Genomic DNA, 23,313 nt, shown 5'->3' on the forward strand with positions numbered 1-23,313 from the left:
TTTTGGCAGTTTTTGATGCCCTTTGTGCAACTTTGCATCGCTTGTGCAAGTTCAAGAACATGACTCAAGAAAAAAAATATTTTAACACAATGATTTCTAGTAGGAACCTCACTGAATGGTGGGTTCTGCGCATTAAAAAAAAAAAACTTTCATTTTTTAGAAGCACCCTAATATATATATATATATATATATATATATATATATATATATATATATATATATATACATATATATATATATATATACATATATATACATATACATACATATATATATACATATATATATATATATATATATATATATATATATATATATATATATATATATATATATATATACATATACATATATATATATATATATATATACATATACATATACATACATATATATACATATATATACATATACATATACATACATATATATACATATATATATATATATATATATATATATATATATATATATATATATATATATATATATACTGTTGTGGGCTGGGGTTCGGTGGCAATAAACGACCACGAGGTGGAGCAGTGGAGTCGTCTCCCACCGAACACCCGGAAATTAGGTCGTGAATCTCGGATAAGTCCGAGAGTTCACGGGTCCCTTTGTGGACCGTGGTCGCCAATATTTTGACGGCGTGGGGTATGGTTAATTGCCAAATTTCAATATACCTAAATACCCATGTCGTCCAACTACAGGGGAAAACCACACCCTCGACCGACTTTGTCCGAATCGAGTCGCTATCACTGACTCGGATCCGGCGTAACCGAGCAGAAGTGACCAAAGCCGCACCGGACCAAATGAACAATCCATGGCACGAATGGCCCTACCAATTCGCAAAACGCACCATGCTAGGCCAATGGAGGAAAGCACAGAAAACGAGCTGGTACATTTAACATGGGGGTTTATTTATAATGGGGCAGGGTAGCACACAAAGAGCAGAGTTATCCAAATATCCAGGCAATTTACAATGTACAAGGAAAAAGCACTTAACAATTCTACTTACAGGACGGCGCCACACACACACACACACACACAAAATAAATGGACCTCGTGGGTCTATTTTTAGCCTTTCCGCTCGGAGGGAAGGCGAGCTGAGGGCAGGGGCCTATTCGGGTACCTCCCCGCCTCGTGCCGTTTCACCGGACCCGCACTTGTGGAGCTCGGAGTCCGTGACGGGAACAGGGATCCCAGCTCGAGCGCTCCAATGCAAACCACCATGGTGGGACTCGAACCCACGACCTAGACCAAGCCGCACTCGCCACCAAGACCGCAGACCTCAATCGCCACGATCCTGCAGAACGCACTCTTGTCTGCCCAACCCCACCCCTCTTCTTGAGGTGGGAGAGGTTTCTTTTCCTTGCCACTCGCCTCCTGATTGGACGGTCGGTTGTCAGGCGACTCGTGGCGGCCCCCCGATTGGCTGGGGCATGCGTGTCATGCTTACCCTTCGCTCATTCGCTGGAGGAAATGTCCATGCCCTGCCTTGGGGCGGAGCCTCGATCTGAGGCGATGGAGGCTCCGCCCACCCCTTCAGCCAAAAACACGTGGGCAATGGCAACCGGGAAGAATGAGGGACGGTGGCGTTGTTGTAGTGGATGTAGTAGTAGTTGTTGTTGTCGTTGTTGTTGTAAAAACCGAGCTAAAAAATAACTCGTAGCGCACACATATAATTCCCATTAGACAGAAGGAAGGATTCCAACTATCAACACATACTTAGCGAAATAACTGAACTACGGGGACTCTGGCTGTCTGTGTGCACATGGCTTCCAGATTCGTAACACTACCCCCTCCCCTTTTTGTAGACTCATCCCGAGTCGTGAAATTTTTGTGTGGCATGCATGTGTAAGTTTTTCCCCTGGTACATTTTACCTATGGATCCCTGAGTGCGACATTTGTATACATGTCCCAAAAATAAATAATCTAGTGCGCAACGTAACTAAACTATCAGACTCACTCGGACAACTTAACTAAATTGCCGGTGCTAACACAGACAACAGGTGGGTTACAAAACTTATTTACATTTTCTAATATTTACACTAACCATGGCCCAGGACCTGTGATCTGTGGGAAAAGAGGCACAGTAATGTCAATCATTTTGTGTGGGTGAATGCACAGCAGCCTGAAGGTCAGATGTCTTCAGGGCCTGCTCAAAAGGTCCCCTTTTTTGTCTCACTAAACCTTTTTTTTTTCCTTTCTTCCTTCATACCTCAGCTGCTGTAGGCAACTCACCCTAACACGGCAGGCCATGCGCCGTCCCACAGGCCATTTGAACTGGCCTTTATGCAAGAAGGAGGTAGCCGGGCTGCTCAATGCAGTCCCTGGCTCATGTGAATGGAATGGGCAGGATGCAAAAACACAAAATGGATGATGGATGCAAACGATGCACGGGCTGCGCAATGCAGTCCTCGTGGTGTGGCTGCCTGCAGGGCAGCCCTTGCAAAACGCACTGGAGGTGGATGGTCCTGGTGCACATCGATGGGGATGATGACATGGGGGCAAATGCAACAAGGGCAAGCAGGCATGCAGGTCAAGGCAAAGGCAGGCAAGGCAAACGCGGACCAGGAGATGCAGCACAACAGGCCGGCATATGAAGCTGGCCGGCCTCTGGTCTGGTCCGTGTGGTTCTGTGGAGGGAGTGCGGTGGTGCCGGCCACTCCGAAAACGGGCTCGGACCTACCCTACTGTTTCTCCCCCTCCCCCCCCCACCAACCTATCGCCTTTGCCTGTCTTTGTCCATACCCACTCCCTTAGTTTGCAACAAGAAAACAAAATTTAGACTTCCCCCTTTTTTATTTATTTTTAGTTTTTTTGTTGTTTTTTTTCTTTATAATTGCTCGTCCCTAACCCTTCGATTGTCCTTGTCCGGCTAACCTATCCTGTCCGTCTACTCCCCAACCCCTAAGATCCTTTTTTTGGAGGGGAATAAGGGAGAGACTAGTGTCCTGCCTCGAGGCCCAACAAAGCATCAGAACAACCTCCACAGAGTTCATCAATCTTCCCAAAGTGAGTCCAGCGGCCTCCAGAGAGCGAAGGGATGGATGGTGCGAAGGGGTACACTTTTTTTTCTAACTATCCTATCCTTCATTAAACTTTAAACTATCCCCAGGGCTTTTCAACACGACTGTCACTTTAAACTATTGGTTCTAGAAACCATTATTCCCATCACCTGTGTTGGTGTCCATTATCAATTTGGGCCCTGCCCGCAAATTTTCTCTTGTACCCTTGCACAATTTCGTGGCTGGGCAGCGTGGCTCAACTGGCAGGGACTTCGCTCTGCCGAAATCTAACTACGACACCCCCGGGCCCTGAGGCTGTCTCCGAGCCTACCTGCATCCTATGAACGCGGGGGGGGGGGGGGGTGCCCTTCCTGGCAATGCCCCCCTTCCATGCCCACGTGGCATTTTGGTGCTCCGAGTCCCTTTCCGAGGGTCGCCCGTGCCTAGTACACTATCCCGGTCCCTTGGACCCATGGCCTACTCTGGCCGACTAGACCGGTGCCCGGGGTGCCCTCTACTCAATACTCACCTTTCAACAGCCACGCTCCCAGCCGATCAATGGACTCCTGCACCCTTCATAAAGGTTACGTGCCTGCTCTCAACACCAACAACAAAACGACCTCCTTTTGGTAAATTTGACTAACCCACTAACTGACATTACACTGACCCTGGGGTCTCTTAGGTGGGATTCACTCCTCCCCCCAATCATTCATTCGCACCATGCATTCCACATTCACTCCATTCACACACTCGGGCCCGCTGACCCACATTCATTCACGTTTCGTTCTCTCCATCTCTTTTTTTTTTTCATTTCTCACATCACACTCTAACAACTACGTCCCCCGAACTAGCTCGTGCCCCTCGTCATCCCTTATTCCAATGCACGTTCCTTTTCACTCTACTGTTAAGCTACGTCCCCACTACACATTCCATGTCTGTCCGTGTCTCCCAAAATCCATTTTCCATTCTAAATCTAACCTAACATTCTCTCTAACTCGTTCCACGGGCCCCATGGAGGACGGCTCATGCCCCCATGAGGCCGGTCTATCTATGTTCACCCCTTCCCACTAAACTATTGCTCCTTTGCCTGAGCAGGATGTTTACCACATCCCGGCCGGGGCCGTATACTTTGAGCGAGGCTTTTTATTTATATTATTTTTTGCACCGCCATGGCAGCGGTCTGCGACTCGCTCGTTCGTCCCTTCCGTCTGACGATACCTGGGGCCTTGTCGTCGCTATGCACATCGCAACAAGCGCTCGCCTTCGCAGGGTCCGCCATGGGAGCCAACGCGTGCTGCTCGCACGTAACTCGCGCCGCGAGGTCCCCAGTGTCGTCACCCGTGCACCGAACCTGCGCGGTTTCCCGTGCATGCCCGCACGAGAGCATCGTCCCGGAAACCCGCTCCGCGCATCTCGCGAACCCCTCTCACGCCACGAGGTCCCCGGTGACGTCACTCGCACACTGAACCTATGCGGTTTCCCGTGCAGGCCAGCCCGAGCGTATCGTCCCGTGGACCCGCTCCGCGCGTTCTGCAAACAGAACACGCGGCATGCAGCACGTGATGCCCTGCACACTCGCCCACATGGGAACCCGCAAGTTCCTAATTCATCCAACCTTCCTTTTAACCGTGCACGTGCCTGTTTTGTACGTTTTTTTTTTGTACGCACGAGACGTTCCGGCGCCGGCTTCCGATCGCGCAAACATGCGGTCACCCAAACAACTTAATGCGGCCTACCAGGCTCGCCATTCAAGTCTCCCATCTGGATCAGTCCGTCGTCCATTTCCATGCACGCACTCACGCATGCCATGCTACTCACACCATACTTACCTTCTGGCACACATTTCAACACACACTCCGGGATAATCACATTGGGGATTCGTGTTACTACAAGGGGTCCTGGGATCTCTACCCCGCCCCCCCCAAACTCTGCATGGACCCGTTGGCATCACTCATCTGCTCAACCTCGTACGGCTCTACCGGACCCATCTGGTCACAGTCCACTTCGAGGGAGCATACCATCTCCCTCTTTTCCTGAGGGAGGCTATCCTGATGCTCGCACCGGGTCACGAAACATTCCCCATGCTTGACCTCATTGTCCCCTCCTATCTCAACCTGTGTGTGCTCGTTAATTTCCCCTTTATTTAATTCGTGAACTTCGTCCACCTCGTTTACGATGTCAAATTCCTGGATCTTCGTCTCCAACTGCCCAAGCTTACAGGTCTCTCCCCCAATTATTCCGGCGTCGCTCGTCCCCTCGACCTTGCCCGTCACCATTGCAGGCCGACAAACCTCCACACTCCCTCTTGACTCGATCGTTCTTCCACGTGCAGGCGCCATCCTCCAATCCACCATTATGCCTTTCATGCCCTCCAGACCCGCCTGCAGGTTCAACCCCATGCTCCCCTCGCTGTGTTCGCAGATAGCACCCCCAGTGCCTGCGTGTTCGCATCCATTTGGCGTTGCATTCGTTGCGCATCTCTCCTCATTTCCATTAACACTTCCCCCAACCGGTTCATGTCAAACGACCCTGACGAAGCCGATTCGCCTCGGTCGGGCGCGGATCCGCCAGGGGTCGAGGGGGGAATTTGACGGAGGTGGGGGGGTGTCATATGCCGCCCCTGCCACTTCCAATACCCTTTCTGGGTTTGGCTGCGGGGAAATGTCTTCCTGCATAAGGGTGTCCTGGGCCACTGGTTCCGTTACCATTATCTCTGCACCCACGTGCTCCAGCTCATCTTGACCCGCCATGGTGTGTCCATGGTATTAATCTCCTTGCACCAAACACCATGTTGTGCCCCGGTGACCTGCAGTTGGCGCTGGTCAATGTGCCTGCTCCATGTTGCGCCACGCAGCCCAAGCGATCCGGTCGCACAGCATGTCTCTGCCTGGTAGCAGTTGCATCGAGGAGGAGGTGTGTGAGATGTCTGCCGTCCATGGGAGACATTTGTGGCCGTCATGGTGAGCGAAGACCAACGGTAAGACGTTATTGTAACCCTTTGCGCAGACCTGACCAAAGATGTGTGTTATTCATGCCCCGTTCTGTACGATGATAAAGTATCACGGGCTGTGCGCGAGTCCGCCATTGTACATGTGGTCAGCGTGTGGGTCCGCCCGCCATCGAGCATGCCCCGTACAGTGTGCGTGGTTATCAGAGGCGGTGGGATGCACGGTGCCTGCCCTGATCTGTGTCAAGGAATTGAGGGAAAGGATTGGATATAATTATTCGATGGACATTTGGAAATGGGTTGGAAAGGGCACGGCCGTGTGCGCTTTGCAAGTTGTCAGCATTTAGTGTGCCGTTTCTTCCATCTTCTCTGCACGTGTTCCATGCAGCATGGGCGTCGTGTTGGGTGCGCTTTCTGTCCAGTGGGTGGAAATTACTGCTGCACGTGCATTTGTCAGGCTGTGATTTCTGCAGAGGGGTGTCCGGCGTAATGCCTGCTTGGACTTCGCCGAGGACCCATCTCACAGCGAAGGGCACACGTGGCTGGGATTTACCTCAGGAATAGGAGTAGAAGAGTAAAAAAAAACAATAGGAACGAGTGCAGAGATTTAATCAGACCAAGCCATGAAGTTTACACAATGCACTGTCCCCTTAGACAAAAGGGAAGGGTCTGTCTGAACGTATATTAATGGAATAACTGTCTGGGGACCGCTGTATGATGGTTGCTTTGCTTTGGAGGGATGCAGTTCCCAGAACTGCAACAATATATTAAAAAAAAAATATATATACATATATATATATATATATATATATATACAGTGGGGAGAACAAGTATTTGATACACTGCCGATTTTGCAGGTTTTCCCACTTACAAAGCACGTAGAGGTCTGTTATTTTTATCATAGGTACACCAACTGTGAAAGACGGAATCTAAAACAAAAATCCTGAAAATCACATTGTATGATTTTAAAATAATTAATTTGCATTTTATTGCATGAAATAAGTATTTGATCACCAACCAACCAGTAAGAATTTCGGCTCTCACAGACCTGTTAGTTTTGTCTTTAAGAAGCCCTCCCATTCTCCACTCATTACCTGTATTAACCCCACCTGTTTGAACTCGTTATCTGCATAAAAGACAGCTGTCCACACTCAATCAATCAGACTCCAACCTCTCCACAAAGGGCAAGACCAGAGAGCTGTCTAAGGACATCAGCGACAAAATTGTAGACTTGCACAAGGCTGGGATGGGCTACAGGACAATAGGCAAGCAGCTTGGTGAGAAGGCAACAACTGTTGGCGCAATTATTAGAAAATGGAAGAAGTTCAAGATAACAGTCAATCTCCCTTGGTCTGGGGCTCCATGCAAGATCTCACCTCGTGGAGCCTCAATGATCATGAGAAAGGTGAGGGATCAGCCCAGAACTACACGGCAGGACCTGGTCAATGACCTGAAGAGAGCTGGGACCACAGTATCAAAGAAAACCATAAGTAACACACTACGCCGTCATGGATTAAAATCCTGCAGCGCACGCAAGGTCCCTCTGCTCAAGCCAGCGCAAGTCCAGGCCCATCTGAAGTTTGCCAATGACCATCTGGATGATCCAGAGGAGGAATGGGAGAAGGTCATGTGGTCTGATGAGACCAAAATAGTGCTTTTTGGTTTAAACTCCACTCGCCGTGTTTGGAGGAAGAAGAAGGATGAGTACAACCCCAAGAACACCATCCCAACCGTGAAGCATGGAGGTGGAAACATCATTCTTTGGGGATGCTTTTCTGCAAAGGGGACAGGATGACTGCACCGTATTGAGGGGAGGATGGATGGGGCCATGTATCACGAGATCTTGGCCAACAACCTCCTTCCCTCAACAAGAGCATTGAAGATGGGGCGTGGCTGGGTCTTCCAGCATGACAACGACCCGAAACACACAGCCAGGGCAACGAAGGAGTGGCTCTGTAAGAAGCATCTCAAGGTCCTGGAGTGGCCTAGCCAGTCTCCAGACCTGAACCTAATAGAAAATCTTTGGAGGGAGCTGAAAGTCTGTGTTGCCCAGCGACAGCCCCGAAACCTGAAGGATCTGGACAAGATCTGTATGGAGGAGTGGGCCAAAATCCCTGCTGCAGTCTGTGCAAACCTGGTTAAGAACTACAGGAAACATCTGATCTCTGTAATTGCAAACAAAGGTTTCTGTCCCAAATATTAAGTTCTGTTTTTCTGATGTATCAAATACTTATTTCATGCAATAAAATGCAAATTAATTATTTTAAAATCATACAATGTGATTTTCAGGATTTTTGTTTTAGATTCCATCTTTCACAGTTGAAGTGTACCTATGATAAAAATTACAGACCTCTACGTGCTTTGTAAGTGGGAAAACCTGCAAAATCGGCAGTGTATCAGATACTTGTTCTGCTACACTGTATATATATATATATATATATATATATATATATATATATATATATATATATATATATATATATATATATATATATATATATATATATATATATATATATATATATATATATATATATATATATATATATATATATATATATATATATATATATATATATATATATATATATATATATATATATATATATATATATATATATATATATACATATATATATATATATATATATATATATACATATATATACACACACACACACACACACACACATATGTATATATAAAAAATGTATGTATATTTATATGTACGTATGTGTGTGTGTTCATCTTTCGGCTGCTCCCGTTAGGGGTCGCCACAGCGGATCATCCCTTATGATCAGCATACTGATTTGGCATAGGTTTTACGCCGGATGCCCTTCCTGACGCAACCCTGGTCGCCTCTTACAACACAGGGATAAGGATTGGGTTTCGCCATGATTCCGGGCTGCCCTACACCCTCTCATAGCGCAGCCCAGCGCAGAGCTCCTGTCCTCAAGCGATCCTCCAACCCAAGCCTCCGAGTAGCCGGATTACAGGCGCACGCCACTACGCCTGGTATTTATATGTATGTATATACATATATTTAGTGGGTATATATTGTTACGAATTCGCGCCCACCGGCGTGCGATCGACCGCGTTACCTAATAACGGCCGCGTCGCCCACCGGACGGACAATTCAGTCGTGACTTTCTGGAACAACGCCGGAACCCTGTCACGGGTGGGTTCTTAATTCCACCATGGCCTAGTCAATTTTCTACCTGCGCAAAATAGGGTCAATCGCCGAATATCGATATACCTAAGTACTCGCGCGGGTAGCCTACCGAGAGACCGTACCTCGACGCAGGCCGGCTTGGACACGAACCGCTCCCGCGGTCCATTCCGTTCTGAGATAACCGAGCGGGTATTATCGCCCGACCTCGCCGGATCCGATTCTATTTAACGGGTATTTAAAACCCAACTAATATTCCGCAATACGAGACGGCATTCCAATAAGGGAAAGAGGACACGACGAACGGGTTAACATTTAAATCAGCACATTTATTACTAAACACGTATACAGGCAAAGCAATGGAAACACGTATGCAGTAAAACAATCATGCACGGGACGGGGACAAAGACACGAGCAAAGTGAAAGCACTACGACCGTCTATCAGCAATTATCATTTACAAGCACTTACACAGTTCTACTTATAGACAGCGCCACCAACATTCATTCAAAAGAAAAGAAAAGACTACCCTCAAAGACAAGGGAGTCAGACAGGGTCCGTAGACCTTTATACCGTGGAGCCTTGGTGACCGAACGGGCCTCACGAGACCGTTGCAGGTTACCTGCACCCTCGTGGTGCCTTGATGGGCGAGTCGCGACGTCTGTCCCCACGGCAGCTAGGATAGCCGCGGCTGACTCGGGCCTTCCATGGGGCTGGCTAGCTCTCTCCGGCGCTCTTCACTCAGACGCGCAGGTCTGCGCAACAGAGCTGGCAGAGCGGCGCCTCCAGTCCGCGTCCCTGGTGCCATGCCCGGACTCCCCACCGACTGCGAGCTCCGACGAACGGGTCGTTGCACGGACCGCTTCTCCGCAGACAGGCCACCACGAGCCGAGGATCCCGACCAAGAAGACCACCAGAAGAAACCACCAACACTCGCTACTTGGCGTCCCGCCCACCCTTATATTCCTCCTGGCATCTTGCTCCGCCCTCCTTTGAGCTCCTCTGGGAAGCTTCGAGAAAAGAGGCATTCCTCAGTTCCAATTCCTCGCTCTTCCCCGTTTATCGCTTCGCCCCCCTTCCAGCTCCTGCGGGAAGCTTCCAGAAAGGAGGCGTTACCCATTTCCAGCGCCTCACTCCTATGAACCGACCAATGAGGAACGATCTCCCCTTTGCGGTGCGTGGGAAAAACAGGCGGGAAAATTCGCGCGCCACCGATATACCTTGTTCTTTTTCCTTGGTGTTCTCGGAATCCCTTGTTCCTTTTGCTTTGTAGAGACGGTTTTTATGAGCGGAGAGGGTTGTAGTGTGGTTTGTGGAGAAGGGGATTGGTAGTTGGCGTAGCGGGGAAGGTGGTAAGGTGATTGGCGTAATTGTGGTTGGCGTTGTGGTTGAGGTGATTGTTGTGAAGCGGGTGAAATGTGGTTGGTCCAAAATAACGATAGCAAAGAAAAACGGCTATCTCAAAGATCACAGCCCTGTGACACGAATAAATTCCATTAAACAACGGTGGGGAAATTCTAACTGACCACGGACTTATCGGCATAACTAACTAAGGACCTATATGGTGTTCTGCGAATTTCCACAGCCGTAACAATATGTATATATATATATATATATATATATATATATATATATATATATATATATATATATATATATATATATATATATTGTTGTGGTTACCAAATTCGCAAACCACCATTCAGGTCCCTTAGGTGAGGTATCTCGGCAAGTATATGTGTAGTTAGGCCCAAACCCGTTGTCTAGTGGGAATACATGTCATTTATGCGTGCTGCGACTCTTCAGGATAGCCGTTTTTCTTTTACTATCTTTAATTTGGACCAACCGCCATGATTACCACCACAACCACAACATCAACCACCAACCACAACGCCGCTTCACCACAACCGCCACGACCTTCACGTCACACCTCGCAACCGTAGCATCGCCACCGTTCTTGCCCCGCTGTGGGTACCGGTGTTGGACTCGTGCAGGGCGCGCGTCGAACAGCGTGTACAAAATCACGGATTTTGTGCTTCAAAAACGGATCAAAAACGACACACGCCCACTTTTTGCCGTCCAATCGGTGAGCGAGGGGCGATTTGGCCCCGCCTCCAGGGCGATCGATATATGCAAATTTATGGATCAAAAAGCCTTCACGCCCACTTTTTCTCGGGCCAATGGGGAGCGAGGTGAAAGGTCAAAGGGAGGGGGTCAAAGGCGAAGCTACGGGGGGATAAAAGGACCGTGTTCGTCAGTCAGAAAAGAGAGTCGAAGGGTAGAAGAGGGTCCAGAGGCGGAGAGTCGAGAGGCGGAGAGTAGGAGAGTCGGAAAGTCCAGGCGCGGAGAGTAGGAGAGTAGGAGAGTCGGAAACAGAGAGTCAAGACTTCGCGGGCGGTGGAGCTGCTCGTCGTGTGCGTTGGAGTCGGAACGGAGGGGACGGAGCTGTGGAAAGGCGGCGACACCAGACGAGGGGGTGCTCGCGTCGTGCAGGAAGCTGCACCCGAGGGAGGCCGACAGCGCGACCTGGCCGAGGTGGAGACGCTCGTCGCGGGATAATAAAGATCCTCTATACCCCGAGCATCAGCAACCCACTCCTGTTTCCCCCCGCGCTGAGATAGTGCGACAAAGGGGGCCCCTTTCCCACCCCCTACCAGACACTGTCCGCGAGGCCCGCGGAGTTGAGGCGCCATCGCCGCTCCGCTTCTCATCACCAGACGGGTAGGCGCGACCCGGTCTCGGCCTCAGGCCCGCCTCATCCTTGAGGGTATTTCTTTTCCTTGGTTTTGGGTATGTGTTGTCGGCGCCGTCTGTGAAGTAGAATTGTATAAGTGTTGCCGTGTGCTCGGTAGTCGGTATTAGCTCTGCATTGTGTTTTCGCTTTTATATTTGCTTTTTGTGTAAATTGCATTGTGTCTTTTCTGTGTGCTTTTGGTGGAATTGAATATGTGTGCTTCCCGTGTGCCGCGAATAAATGTGCTTTGTGTTGAACTGTTTCCCGCTTCGCTTCGTCATTTCTCCCATTGAATCCTCATCTTGCTTCACGTAAAGGGTTGGTAGTGGGCTGAATACGCCCGATAATTAATCGAACCGTCGAGGTCGACGATAACACCGCTCGGTTATTCTGATAGTACGGAACGGGTCGCTTAAGTGGCCCGTGTCCGAAGTCGACCTGCGGCGAGGTGCGATCGCCCGGTCTACCCTCCGCGTGGGTACTTAGGTAGGTCGAATTTGGCGAGCAACCCTATCCCACGCGGGGGCTGATTGGCTCGATCGCGGTGAGACCGAAAGGTCCACCCGTGACTGGTTCCCGGCGTTAGTCCGAGAGGGTCACGACTGGATTGTCCGTCCGGTGGGCGACGTGCCGCGATTCGAGTTACGTGGCCGTCAGCACGCCGGCAGGCGCGAATACCGCAACAATATATATCTTCTTCTTCTTCTTCTTTTGGCTGCTCCCGTTAGGGGTCGCCACAGCGGATCATCCGTATGATCCGCATAGTGATTTGGCACATGTTTTACGCCGGATGCCCTTCCTGACACAACCCTGGTCGCCTCTTACGACACAGGGATATGGTACACCTATTCTAACCGGGGTATACACCGGCCCAGTATACTGGTACTTATTTCGCCGACCTCTATATATGTATATGTATATGTATATGTATATGTATATATATATATATATATATATATATATATATATATATAGTGACGTCCACGGGACTTGAACAGTCCCGCCAACGTAGAATGAGCCGAAACGATGGAGGCGATTTATTTGTTTATAACCCAAACATGGCGGTTATAATCGCTCTACCACAAACGGGAAGAGGAAGGTGGCACGAGTCACTTTTCACTGAGTTGATGATGTTTATTTGTTTTTTATAATTACCAGAAATAACAAGACTCGGCAAGAAGAGGGATCCGGGGCGATTCGACGGGATGGTGTGGGATCGGGCGTGGGGAAAAACACAGACAATTCCAATGAATATACAGTTCTCAATCCCTCTAAGGCGCCAAACACACACACACACACACACACACAACGTAGCTATCTCTGGTGGTCAGGCTGGACCGTGGTGTGGACGCAACTGTCCCTGGATCGGCGCCGGACGAGCCGGCCTTGCTCTCGCCAGGGGGGGGGGGCAGGAGAAACCGCGGTGCTGTCGACCTCCTGGTCCTGGCCCAAGTCCGCCCACAGCCGCCAGGGAACCAGCTCCGGCGCCAAGCCGCGAGCAGGAGAGGGAGGCAGGTCCGCCCGCCGCCCGACCCCGCACTCCGAGTCAGCAGAACCCCAGAGCCAACCAAAGCAAGGCACGAGGCTCGGCAAGGCTCCCAGACACGATCAAGAACACGATCGATTCAGCACAACAACCAAGACGCTCTCTGCCGCCACAGCTTCCACACCATAAAAACATCGTTCTGGTTGTAATCTTCTTCCTCTTCCTTTTCGACCCCGAACAGAACCTTTTTATCCTTCGTCCTCGTCACTCCCAATCGAGCCGTTTATTGGCCCACCGCCATCGCCTTCCGCCAATCGTGATCACGGGGCGGAGCCATCCGCTGCACTGTCCTGTGACGTCACCGCCAGTCTTCAGAGAATACCAAAAGGGGTTTACGCAGACACACTTACCCTATCCCGTGTCCCTATCTAATTACGTGACATTTATCATTTCCCCCTTGAAGAAATGAACATTTACTAGACAACTTATCACCACTGAATTGCTACTTATTACATCGAGATCCTGGTAAACTCGAACAGCATGGCATACCTAATTAAACATCCTAATTACCCTTTGAATGCATACCCCCCCCTCAAACGTAACAATATATATATATATATATATATATATATATATATATATATATATATATATATATATATATATATATATATCTGGTGAGATCACTTTAAAGTGCTGTATATGCACTCACCTTCAAGCTGTCTGTTTCGTCTGGGGGGTTGGAAACTGAACTCTGATATGATGGATGATAAGCCAGAGGACCCATTTACCAGCACTGACAACAATGGTAGAAATTAAAGATCACATAGTGTCTTTGGTGAAGTGTAGGTGAGCTATCGCCGGCATCACGAACAAAGATAATTTCCTGGCAATCGAACGTCAGGGCTGGCTAATTGGTTCATGAAAGACTTAGCCCAAAACCGCACACTCCCTCCCTCCCCTCACCGGCTGACCTTACAATAAGTTGGGAATAATTGCAGCCATTACAATTATCCAAAATTTTTATATAAAGTATATATCTTCACAGAGAGGAACAGCAGAAAGCTCATAATAATGACACACAGATGGACATGAACACATCTCCACTCCACAGTGTATGAAAGAAAGTGGCAGCTGAGAAAGGAAGCAGAGATTCTGTGAGTATAAAAAGCTCAAAGCAGATAAAGGCAAGACTATGAGGTGATGGGTTAGGTGCACTCTTGAAATAATGGAGAGAAAAGCATGAGAAAACAAACTTTGTTCGCAGCAAAGAGTAGAGGAGGACAAAAGAAACAAAAGTGAACATGAAACTTCAACTTACTGATGCTAACAAGACATGATCTGTTGGAAGGACGAGTGGAGGTTATGTGGATGGGTTGGATCGGAATGAAATAGCAGATCTACCATGACTGGAATAGAGTTGGTGAAAGACTGCAATACATCTAACCTGCCTGATGTGATCAACGAGCAGACTCTCAAGACTTAGAAAGGCTTTGATTCTACTCATGCTTCTGGGATCGAACAAGCAGTTGAACGAAATTTAAAAAAAGACTACTCCATGGCCGGTCAGGTGAATGTCTTGTGCTCTTGTGCTCGAAGATGAGCTGAGAATGGCAGGTAAAAGATGTGTTTCTGGAGAATTACAAGGCAGAATCCAGCCTTGGAGTCTAGTTTGAGACACAATCCAGCCCAAGCAGGCTATGGCTGATGGGAATACCAAGGAGATTCAGAGGCTGCATCTCTCTTCGGATTGTCCACAGAAGCAGACTGGGAATTTGCTGGTGATCCTTGCGAAGGGACAGGAAGAGATTGTGGGAATTTCCTCCCTTGAAAGGCACGTTCCAAGTAGCTGCTGAGCAGCGACCTAATTAATCCAGATCTGCAGGCGATGTTACAGGTTGGCCATAATATCTTGTCACCCTTGTAAAAATTGCAACATTGCCTTTGTCTGCAGAGTGTTAATTCTTTCCCTTCTCCCTTTTTTCAGATTGAATGAATGTAACCATGGGTGATGCAAGCAATTACACCATTGAACAATGTATTGTTGTCAGTGTCTGGGTTCACGAACGTCCACAAACAGGAGAAAACAACGGAAGATGTGTGCATCGACTTCCAGCAACGATTCCACAAAGAAGCTCCCGATAAAAGACACTTCTGCATTGGAAGCATAAACTCTTTGCAACAGGCAACATAAAAAAAATATGCCAAGAACTGGAAGGCCATCAACCAGAGGTCAGCAGTGCTAATTGGTCAAAGAATCTGTTGCCAGGTCACCAAAAAAAAGTCAACCCGTAAACGATTCACAGAGATTGAAATTCCGCGTTCGACAATGAAAAAGCACACGAAGGTTGACCTAAAATTGCACCCATTTCACCCAAAGTTCGTTCAAGAGTTATCAGACAAAAATGCTCCAGAAAATGTCCCACAGAACATGGCGCAAAATTATTGTATTGCTCTGTAATGACAACGATGGAGCACAATCGGATCCACTGGACACTTACGGCTCGTGTCCTATGTTGTAAAATGTGTAATCAAGTAAAAGAGTTCTGCTAATGTTTGTGGTATAACTTGTAGAACCCTTCAGTGTTGTCCGCTAATGTGACAAAAGGCAATGTCACATTTTTTACAAGGGATGAGAAGACCTTGTGGCCACCCTGTACATCCACAGCCTGCCTTTCAGAGGCACGAGGTTTTCAGAACTGTTCGGCAGAATGAAGAATTACCTGCAAAGAGGTACGGAGGAATTTTCAGAGGCAGAAAGGATTTTGCTGCAGACTAAGATCAAGATTTGTCCAAGTACATTGTCTTGAAGGGTGACAGTTTCTGGGGTTAAAGCACGAGAGAAAATTCCTTGCCGAATAACCGGCTGCTTGTGTACATCGAGGAAAACTGAGAGCTATCCAAGGAAAGGGACCTTGAATACAATCGGCTGACAGCTTTGGCAAAGAAGTCGAGTGCCATGTGGTATTCAAGGCACGGGATGTTCTTGCAATGATAATTGTCCCATGATACAAGCCAGAGGGCTCTGATGATTTTGCATTTGGATGCTCCAGCTGCTGTAAATTACACTGTACTCGACACAACTGTGGGCACGTGTTCATCAGGCAAAAGTGCTGCGGAATTTCTGTCTATATTACGAGGTTTTGTGTTTATTTTAATTTTAACTATTTCAAGCTGATGAACTCGTGCAAAAGTTAAGGAAACAGTCCTTCTTACAGCAATGGACTGTGATTGAGTTAAAATTTGGATGCGCATAATAGTTGGCAGGTGGAAAACCTAATTATTTAGTTTGGAGGTTGAAACACCAGAAGCATTGTGCTTGCAATGCTATGACTGTAAATAAAAATATAATAATAAACTTTTTGTCACAAAACGTTGTGCAAAAATGGCAGTGTTGAAAATACACAAGCGGGACCGACTCAGAGAGCTTAGCGTGGAAGAGAGAGAGAAAAAAAGGAAAGGGCTTGGAAAGCTCAAAACTTTGGCCACAGACTGGCCTTCATTAATTAAGAACTGTGTGCAGGCCACGTGTGCTTGGGTTCTGAAGGGGCAGGGCAACACACTCCTGGAAGAGTCCACGTGACCAAGTTAACCGATAGAACCACGAACCCAATTATTGAAAAACGATGTTCTTGAGGAACAAGCATTGCTGGTTTTACACTAAATTATTCATTATTTCATACACGAGTGAGGAAGTTGTAGATCTGCAGCTGCCACAATGTGCCTGTGATATTTTTTGAAAAGAGAACCTGTACATCACAAATGAGGTTTTCTCAACATTGAGACTCTTGTGGGCCAAGTGTCAGAATCAACACCCTGATGTGACTGCAGGGCTGGCAGGATGGCTTGGAGCCCCAGACCAAGAGGTACGCACATCTGCCTCTTAGCTGTCTGGCTTGGGTTTGAAGCTTGTTCCAGCTATAGAAGGGTTTCAGTACCCATAATGCATTGTGCGAGTACCATATTGATTGGCAAGTTCAACAAGCGCGAAAAGGGAAACAAGAACAAATAATTAGCATAACCTTCCATTTCAGTCAGTTAGAACAACGAGATAGACGTGCTAGATTAGAGAGCTACTGATGCTATTGTTGCCAGGGAAGTGAATTCAACCAACATGATGGCGTGCACGGCATTATGGGATAGCTCTAAAAACCCTCTGTAAGCTCCATCCAGCCTGGGTCTGGAATTTCACAGGCAGGGTGATTCATCAATGTGTGCACCGTCCCTCGGATGGACGTGAAACTAGGTGTCCCGTCAGCCTTCATTAGTTGGTGGATGTTAAAGATCCCACGGTGTCCTTCATGAAGACTAAGAGAGGCTTATCGCCGGCACCTTGGCCAAATTACAAATTGCTGCCCCGACTTCCTGAGATGGAGTGGCGACCCGACGAAGACTGCAGCTAAGTAACTGCTTCGGCAGTTCTATTAAACGCTCTGCATAGGGCGGATGCCACTACAGATGGGGACATTCGGCATGGTGCTTTAAAGTCAAGACTGCCATTTTGCCTCTCGAAACATCTCGTGCTCAGGCGCTAGGCTTTGGAATGCCAGGAGAACATTTGGTCCCCGCAGTTTATTGGGAGGAGCTCTCAAGAGGTTTGTTTGAATGAGCTCGAACACAGAAGCAGAAGGAAGTCAGATGGTGTCTCTCTTAAATACTACTCACGTACCACTCACAAAAGAAGGATGTTTCATTAATGTGAACATGCAATTTATGTTCCGAATTACATTGAATGATTCATTTTATTTTGAAAATCAGATTAACTGGATCGGTTTCTTCACATATCAATTCATTGTTTTCATCTTGTTTCGTTTTCAGTGCTACACAGTGTGGTCAATCATTACTTGTTGATCTATACTATAAGAAATATGTGTTTAGTCTGTCTTTTTGTCTGTCTGTCTGTGTCACCATTTTTTCTCAGAAATGTCCAAATGGATCTTTGTTAAACTTTCAGAGGTTCATCAGTGAGTGCCGGGGAGTGTTTTAGGCCAAAATAAATGGATTCTATTTTTTAATATCCCTATAGTGCCAAAGCCTTTGTTGCAATGTGAAAGGAAATATTAAATGATCCCCGACCCCATTCATGAGCGAATTCCCCATTTCAGATTCCGAGTAGATTCGTTATCTTCAAACCGCCACCGTCCAACCAACTCAAACTTCTTCCAGGACACTCGGTTCCGGAAATCCCCCGATAAACCAGTGCTCATGCAAGCATATTTACATACGAGCAAATACCATCTGTCACTTCACTGATGGGAATACTAAGAGAGGAGGGGAAAGAGAAAGAAGGGTGGGAGAGAGAGAGAGAGAGAGAGAGAGAGAGAGAGAGAGAGAGAGAGAGAGAGAGAGAGAGAGAGAGAGAGAGAGAGAGAGAGAGAGAGAGAGAGAGAGAGAGAGAGAGAGAGAGAGAGAGAGAGAGAGAGAGAGAGAGAGAGAGAGAGAGAGAGAGAGAGAGAGAGAGAGAGAGAGAGAGAGAGAGAGAGAGAGAGAGAGAGAGAGAGAGAGAGAGAGAGAGAGAGAGAGAGAGAGAGAGAGAGAGAGAGGAGGGCGGGGGGATGGGCAGATTGTAATGTCACTCCAAGCTACTGATGAAATTAAATAACATCCTGAATGAAAGCAGATCGCACAAAAAAGGGAAAAATGTGATGACATGTTAAAAAAAACAAAACAATCACAACAGATGATACCAAGGCACCACACGACACCACGGGGCCCGTACTTTGTACTTTCATCCATTGACCAGTTATTACAAAGGAGAATAGGATGTATATTTTGTTTAGTTTATCAGAGTGACAGTGTGTGTAGAAGTGCAGGATATCACAAGTGACTGAAAAAACACACACACACACACACACACACACACACACACACACACACACACACACACACACACACACACACACACACACACACACACACACACACTGAAAACAACAAAATGCTGAGAACAACAAACATTCCATGAACTGTGATCCTTTACCGAAGCTGAGATGGATATTTTGAGTCCAGGAAGAACTCCGTTCTGCCTCCTGAAACCTGCAAATGGCGATAATCGACACTCGCAATCTCATATATTTATTTATTTTTCACCGTGAATTAACACTGTGCATAGTGCGGGTAAGCACATGTGACTGAACTGCGTATATAATATCTCATCGTTCCCATCACCTCATCATGTCGTTCACTCGGAACTGCCGGATCATAAAAAGACGTGTCTGAACACCATGGGGCCGTACCGCAGGCCTCTCTCAAAATACCACCCGTCGCTTCGCTGATTATGGAGGAGGGGTCATATTATTATTATTACTATTATTATTATTACTATTTTTATGGCATTTTCAGAGCCAAGAGGCTCGATATATGCCACATGCCCAGACATAACAGTGGTGAATGAAGGAGCCTTCCAGTAATCCATAATACGATGTGGATTTCCTGCTCTCTTTTAAAAATCTGAAAACCTCCTTGTCGTCAACAATGCTTTTGGTTCAAATGGCCGAAAATGCTTGGCAGATCCGACATGCCAATCCCAACCTATTTAATACTTTGAAATCGATGCAATCTGGGTCTATCATATAAAGGGAATTTTAAAAACAGATGGTTCAAATCTTCAGGTTTCCTACAAGTATCGTGTGTCACAGTAGAGTGACACCCTATCCTATGGAGGTATGAATTAAGAAGACAGGGAAGAAGGAGGGATGACAGGGAAGAAGGAGGGATGACAGACTTTCTTAAATAAATAAATATGCGTTGTTGTAAGAATCGTTCCTGACTCCGTCTCTCCTTAGCTATTGACTCCTCATATTTGATAGGCCTGAACCACTCCCCGGCGACGGAGCTGCACTTTAAATCAATAACTCAATTTCTCACTGCCCTTGTACTGATCTTACATCTCCCAACCCCAAGGAGTAACTTTGGTTGCCGCTTTCTCTCTGCTCCCACCTCTTGTTTGTCTGTGTTGTACCATCCTCCAAACAGTGATGACTCCATCTACATTCTCTCTCAGACAACATGAACCAAATTTTAACCACTCATCCCAACTCTCTCTTCGTCCAATTTAAATTGTCACCATACAAACTGGCTGGGTGTTAGTACCTCTCTCACCAGCCATGGCACTTCAGCAAAGGACTTTTGTGAATCCATGGGACTCACTTAATCTGTGGACTTTCCAACCCAGATTTCTCCCAATGGCAAATCCTCCCTTCTGGACTTGGTGATGAAAAACTTCCTTGCAAATGTCTCCTGCTCTTCCTCTGCACCCATTGGTTCATCTGATCATATACTTGTGAGACATTAGCCTCCTCTCTCAAAGGGCACCATCGGATGTTTTTTTCCTTCCACAACTGCGTACTGGCAGACAATGACAGTCAGCTTTAAGTTCCCCGCAAATGGAGGGTTCAGTGGGTTCACTCAATGTAATGTCCTGCCTGCAAAGCATTAGGACAGTAATTAGTTAAATGGATCCTATTACGTTGTGACTTGAATCCAGACTGGCAGATAACTCCGAGTTGTTGTGTTTTGATACCATGTAAAAATTCTGATACAATTATTAATGCCAGAATTTGGCCTAGAATTAACCAGTATAACCCTTCTATAGGGTGAAGGTTAGAGTTAAGGTTACTTCCAGTCCACTTGTTTTGGATAGCCTTTCGGATAACAGCAATAGTTTCCCATTGGGGTACAAAGTGATACAGCAACACAGCATAATCACAATCAAAACAAGAATTATTGATGCTCTGAATGTGGGAATACACTGGCATGATGAAAAAAAACAGAAGGAATGAAGAAAGAATATTACTCGGAAACATTTAATACGAGACGTGTCCTGCCTTCCGGTGCTTTTGCGCAAAGGAATGTCACTTTTCAAACAACTTCAAGGGACAGATGTAACATCGGATGGTGTGATATGAGTGGGCTCGCCACCACTCAAATCCTCCATCGTAGGATCGAGCAATATGTGTGGCCTTTCATCAGCACGACTTTATTGCCTTTTGGAAATAGCTCGCTGGAAGGAAAAGTGGCATTGGGTAGGACGGGGGTGGAGAAGAATATGGGGAAAGAGTGGCAGGATTGCTTTTCCCTTCTTATGATGGAAGCTCTTACATTTCCAATGCTGCGGAGGGCCAGAAAGCAAGTAGAAACATTCCGTACTGGTAATGGCTCACATGCCATAATTTCTCTGCACTATAAGGATAAAAACCTTTTGCGTTTTCAAATCTTGACCTCCTGTTGAAAGATATTACCATGCCATTACCCTATTATGGTCTCTTGAGACGAGATGACGTATGGTGTTTGGAGAGCATGCTTAATGGGGTTATGGTCAAGACGAGCGAAGTAGTGAGCATGGCTGAAATAAGCAGTCGCATCGTAGCAGCAGAGGGTCCACTTGTTTGGTGTAAGCCACAAAGGGAGATCTCAAGAACAGCAAGCAGCCGGAATCCATGAGTGGCAGCAATTTATCCAGTGGCTCGTCACGTGGTGTCGATGGCATAAACAGCAAGAGAATGAGGCAAAGTCAGACTATCCATCCAGTCCAGCCCCATATTGCTTCTTTATTGTCTCTGTTGTCTCGATAGCAAGATAAGCCTCTCTCGGCGGCCTTTAAAATCCTGTCCAAAGATGGGAACATGCAGGGATCACAACTGCCGCCTTGGCAGGGTATGATAAGGATGGAAGCATCTTCAAACCCTTACGGCCTTCATAACCACACAATCATTCTGTTTCTGGTCTTGATCATTTAATCAAGCTTGAAATAAATTTAATGGGAGCATACTCTTGTCAATACAATAAGGTTGCTGTCTCTGAATCTCATTATGCTATCAAGTGGTGAGGGGGGGGGGGTTTGACTTCTCATTCCATGGAATCCACCAGGTGTTCAAGCAATCTGGGCAGCAGCTTTAGAGGAGTTGAGGGGCTGCAATACCTGGAGCACTGAATGCACGATGAGGATCAATTAATTAGGGTTTTCGGATCACATGTGCGAAGAACAAAAGCGGCGAAACTCCTGACTTTGTGATTTGCTCTGCTCTGGTGGGTGGAATTCAAGAATGAGATACAGGGATGCAAAGGATATCCTCGGAAGGGGTGAAAAGGTCATCTGGTATGGTGGCATTTCGGTTGGCATTGGCGGTGCGCCAGTTTCTCCGGCCAGTCCTTTGGGAGCCGGAGCGGTGAAGGCTGGAGAAATGTGGCCTCGAGCTCTACCAAGCTGTCATAGCATATTGAATGAGTGGAACATACCCGTATTTGCTGAACCCATGCTTCAAAGGGCAAATATCTGCTGGGGATTCGAGAATATAGGTCAAGTCGAAAATCTATATCAACTGAAAAGGACACAAAGACCATACGGGAAGCTGTGGGTAGCATGTGGTTAATCGTATGCTAACCTTTTTGTGAGCGATGAGAGATCGAGTTAGAACTAATCTGCTTACAAAGTGATCACAGAATATAGGGTTGCTTTGCAGGACCAGCCATCTGTTACACCACCTTGCAAATCACAATGAAAGGAGTGAAAGGGAAGAAGGGGGGTCACAAGAGATCTCTGCAGGGCCTTGACACATGGACCACTCTCCCAAAGGGGCTGTGTGAAAAGAAGAAGAAGAAGAAGGAAAGGAGGGGGAGGAGGAGGAGGAGAACATGAGTGCGTGATGTCCCTGTCATAATCCTGCCTTTAAGTGGATTGTCCACGACAATACTGAATGTTGTTAACACGGAGTTAATGGTAATTAATTGCTTTGTCTTGTTAATCCAAATGAGAAAGGCCACGCAATTTTAACCGAAACGGCCAGGTAACTTTGAGAAAGGTCAGGTAACTTTGAGTGTCAGCCTAAACGTTCACTCGCATTCATTCATTTTTGGACAGAATTGTTACAAAGTCATTCCATGACATGGAGTATCCAAGATCCATGCTGTAATACACTCAGCGTGTTGACAGGGTGCCCAATAAGTATACATGCTGTCTCACCTAGGTT

The sequence above is a fragment of the Eptatretus burgeri genome, chromosome 12 (genome assembly GCF_056783735.1).
Source record: "Eptatretus burgeri isolate ZD-2024b chromosome 12, Ebu_testis_v1, whole genome shotgun sequence".
Lineage (NCBI taxonomy): Eukaryota > Metazoa > Chordata > Myxini > Myxiniformes > Myxinidae > Eptatretus > Eptatretus burgeri.